Source organism: Gobio gobio (genome assembly GCF_949357685.1).
Source record: "Gobio gobio genome assembly, chromosome: 24".
Taxonomy (NCBI): domain Eukaryota; kingdom Metazoa; phylum Chordata; class Actinopteri; order Cypriniformes; family Gobionidae; genus Gobio; species Gobio gobio.
The window spans coordinates 13,332,630-13,337,272 of NC_137120.1; the positions used below are offsets into that span (position 1 = coordinate 13,332,630).

General features: G+C 36.2%; 1 long non-coding RNA gene across 1 annotated transcript; it reads left to right on the forward strand.

Annotated features, from left to right (window-relative positions):
• The first annotated feature begins 591 nt into the window (after nucleotides 1–591).
• On the forward strand, nucleotides 592–4,231 carry LOC307120408. Its single transcript, XR_013815788.1, has 4 exons — nucleotides 592–755; nucleotides 1,140–1,230; nucleotides 2,426–2,508; nucleotides 3,238–4,231. It is a non-coding gene; the product is annotated as an uncharacterized lncRNA (long non-coding RNA).
• The last annotated feature ends 412 nt before the right edge of the window (nucleotides 4,232–4,643 follow it).

Consider the following 4,643-nt stretch of genomic DNA (forward strand, 5'->3'; position numbering starts at 1 on the left):
GGCGGTCCACCAGCGTTTTTTGGGCGGCACAAAGTCAGCGGCTTGACACGGTTGGACCTCCGTCGGCACACCATCGGCACGCCGACCAATCTGAACATGACGTCGGTCTGCCAGTGTTTTTTGGGTGGCACGCCACCGGAGGTTTGCCGCGGCTGGGCCACCGTCGGTACACCAGTGGCAAGCCGATTGTCAGTCACTGTCTGTTGTGACACCTTTATTTTATAAAAGTACATTTATTTTATATGTATATTTATTTAATTTATTTTTACAGTTAAAAAGAATCTGAAAGCACTTAATAAAAAATAGTGAGACTTATTTTGCTAGTCATATAACCAAAGCAAAGCATTTGTATAGAAAAATACTGTCTGCATGCAATCACTTTAAAAGGAAATAATTAGGTTGAGTGTTCCTAAACAAAATAATTTCCCACCTTTTTTAACTAATATAATATAAAACTAATATAAAAGTGTCACTTTGTCTCACTATCAAGTGCAGGGGTGGCTTTTGCACCTATGAATTACACATAAATTATTTTTAAATTCATGATTTAATACTAATGAGGTTTTTATGTATGTAATGTTTTAATTCTAGTTTATTTGTGTAAAAGATGCGTGACTGTGACTTTATCGCGCGTGCGTGTTGAACATTCAAATCGCGTTCACTGGAGCGGCGGAGAGTTGCCATGGAAACGGGGAAACGACTCAACTGACACGCAGCACAACTCCTTCTGTCGCTGTTGTTTTCACTACTTTCAGGTGAGTTTATACTCTAAAATCACACAAATAATACACACAAATGTTCCTGACACCTTCTTACGTGTAATTGACACACTTCTGTTGAATATTTACTTTAAATAAATGGTTTAGTATCTTCGGAAAAAGACCGTTAGCATCTCGGCTAACTATCGATTGAGCTCTTGTTTATGAAAGTTTGAGCTTTTAATCAAATCTTTATGTGAAAATGAGAGGTTTTGACCTTTTTGTAAAGGTTTTTCTGGTAATTTGTCACTGGTAAGTGTCAAAAAACTAAAAGTATAAACTGTAACGTTACTGTTAATCAGTGAGGTCAATTACATGGAGCGCGAAAATTAGCTGCAAATTGGTAAACAAAATTAAAAAAAAAATGTTCTGTGATTTCAGGAGGGACAAAATAACCCCTCTACAACAGAGTTGAAGCTCCCAAGATCCCAACATTCCTGAAGGAAGCTCCTGACAGAGAAGTAGGAAACAGGTGAACTGAGGAAGTTCATTAAATAACTTAAAGGGTTAGTTCACCCAAAAATGAAAATTCTGTCATTAATTACTCACCCTTATGTCGTTCGAGACCCGTAAGACCTCCGTTCATATTCGGAACACAAATGAAGATATTTTTGTTGAAAGCTGATGGCTGAGAAAGGCTTCATATAGGCCTCCATTGGCATTCAGTACACTTACACTCCCAAGACGGATAAAAGGCACTCAGAACATCGTTACAAAGTCCATCTCACCACAGTGACTCTACAATAATCTTACGATGCGACGACAATAGTTTTTGTGCGCAAAACAAAATCAAAATAACACCTTTATCCAGCTTGTTATTGCCTTCCGTGTGTGCCTCCACGACGCATGCGCGAGAATATGACGTAGCGCCGGGGTTCGAGAATCCATGAAATGCGCAATCTAACCCCATTTTGAGCACTACGCCGAGACCTAAAGCACGATCAATGTAGAATCCAACAGCTGAGATACGCGCGTCTTCCTCTGATTGTAAACAAATCACTTCTGGGTCATCTGTCCGAACGCCGGATCTGCGTCATATTCTCGCGCATGCGTCGTGGAGGCACACACGGAAGGCAGTAACAAGTTGGAAAAAGGTGTTATTTTGATTTTTTTTGCGCACAAAAACTATTGTCGTCGCATTGTAAGATTATTGTAGAGACACTGTGGTGAGATGGACTTTGTAACGATGTTCTGAGTGCCTTTTATCCGTCTTGGGAGTATAAGTGTACTGAATGCCAATAGAAGCCTATATGAAGCCTTACTCAGCCATCAGCTTTCAACAAAAATATCTTCATTTGTGTTCCGAATATGAACGGAGGTCTTACGGGTCTCGAACGACGTGAGGGTGAGTAATTAATGACAGAATTTTCATTTTTGGGTGAACTAACCCTTTAATATGCATTTATTTGACAGTATATTGCACGTAATATCACCATGATTTTACATTATTTTATTTTCCAAATTTATAAATTTATAAAAGGCTTTGACATCCAAACGTAAGTGACACTGTATGAGCAATAATCAACAAGTAAACCTAAAAACATAAACTCTTAATAAATTATTTTCTGTATATTCTTCTTTCCCTTTTTTGCTTTTCTCCTCTTCTTTCCTTCTAATAAACTGGCATTATATATTAAATATTGTTGGCTTGGTGCTTATGTTTCTAGATTCTTCCATCCTGATGTTCTGTTGCTCCACAGAGTTGGAGCGGATCTCCTGTCAAAGAAAATCTGCAATACTCATACGACTAGTAAGCACAATCTCTAACATACAATAATGTTCAAAAGTGGGTTGGTACAGCTTTTTATGTTTTTGAAAAATGTCTCTTTTCTGCTTACCAATGCTGCATTTATTTGATTAAAAATACAGTAAAAACAGTAATATTGTTACAATGTAGATCATCTGTTCTCTATGTGAATATATAGTAAAGTGTAATTTATTCCTGTGATCAAAGCTGAATTTATCATCATTACCCCAGTCTTCAGTGTCACATGACCCTTCACTGATCATTCTCATATGAGGATCTGATGATCAACACACATTATTATGAGTATTATCAGTGTTGAAAACAGCTTCATATTTTGTAGAAGCCGTGATACATTTTATTTTTCAGGATTCTATGATGAATAGAAAGTTCAAAAGAACAGCATTTATTTGAGATATAAACTTTAGCAAAGATTATAAATGTCTGTATGTCTTTTACAAACGTCTTTACGGTCACTTTGTTTTGATCAATTTAATGCATCCTTGCTGTATAAAAATATTAATTTCTTTAAAAAGAAAATCTTATTGAACCCAAACTTTTGAACAGTAGTGTACACTACCATTTATAGGTTTGGGGTCTGTTTGACAACAACAACAAAAAAACTGTGCTACAGTTATATGAGATTAAATAGTAAAAAGTGCACATTATCATCTTTTGCCTGAAATATGAACTAATGCTAATCTTTCTCCTGTTACTTCCCTGTTTCTATCTCAGGATGCGCAGCAAGGTTACTAGAGATTACGCCAGCTCCAGTTTGATCCAGCCTCACTCACGAAGACTTCAGATGATTGCAACTATAGATGGGAAAGCAAAACTGCCAGATATTGTCCTTATATTGTAATCGTTGGCCCGGTTATACAGACAGGTCTTAGATTAAGCCAAGGTTAGGGCTTAGTTCAATTAGGACCATCTAAGTAGCTTTTTTTAAATGTGCCTTAGAAAAAAAAAAAACATTACTGGTGTGAATCTTGAGACAAAACAATGACACTGGCATTTTTTAAGATATATCAGGTCAAGTTGCTTTCAGTTAAAGGGTTAGTTCACACAAAAATGAAATCCTAGGGTGTGTATGACCAGTGTTGGGGAAAGTTACTTTGAAAAGTAATGCATTACAATATTGCGTTACTCCCTTAAAAAGTAACTAATTGAGTTACTTAGTTACTTTTGAGAAAAGTAATGTGTTACATTACTTTTGCGTTACTTTTGCGTTACTTTTTCTCACCTGGGCTGGGCTTGCTTTTTAGTTTTGTTTTTTAATAGCAAAAAAAGTCCTTTTTTGTGCAAATGTAAAGACCTCTTCATACCAAAATTGAAATAATAAGCCTCAGGCTGAGGTATAAATGTGCTGCCATTCTGGATAATGGAAGAATCTAGTAATTTTTGCTCATGGCTTAACTGAATCATCAAAGGTCAGCAGCACGACATTGGTCAATAAAGGTAGATTAAATGCATAAAAATATTTGTTCTATTTAACATTTATATATTTGAGGTTTGAGTACTCTGATTTTGCATTTGACTGATTTTATTCATTTTGAGGAGTACTGAATCTTCATTGTGCAAGTGAGATGAGTAAATGCTCACATTTAGTCTAGAACTACAATAACCATCATGTTCACACACAACGCCTTTCCACTTATTTTTCACAACATGGGGACAGGACAGCTGTCAGTCAAATAAATGTGAAAAAGTAACTTGCGTTACTTTTTTGAAAAAGTAACTCAGATATTTTGTTGTAAATTTGAAAAGTAATGCGTCACTTTACTAGTTACTTGAAAAAGTAATATTATTACGTAACTCAAGTTACTTGTAATGCGTTACCCCCAACACTGTGTATGACATTGTTCTTTAAGCCAAACACAATCAGAGTTATATTAAAAATGTCCTGGCTCTTCCAAGCTTTATAATGGTAGTGAATGGCTGTTTCTGTTTTGAAGTCCATAAAAGTGCATCTATCCATCATAAAACACGGCTCTGGGCGGTCTGCCGGAAGCTAGATATTTTACTTTATAACATGTTAGATCTTTTCTTACACAAACCCATCGATTCGCTTTAGAAGGCCTTGATTAACCCCTGGAGCCCTTGTGGAGCACTTTTATAATGGATAGATGCACTTTTATAAT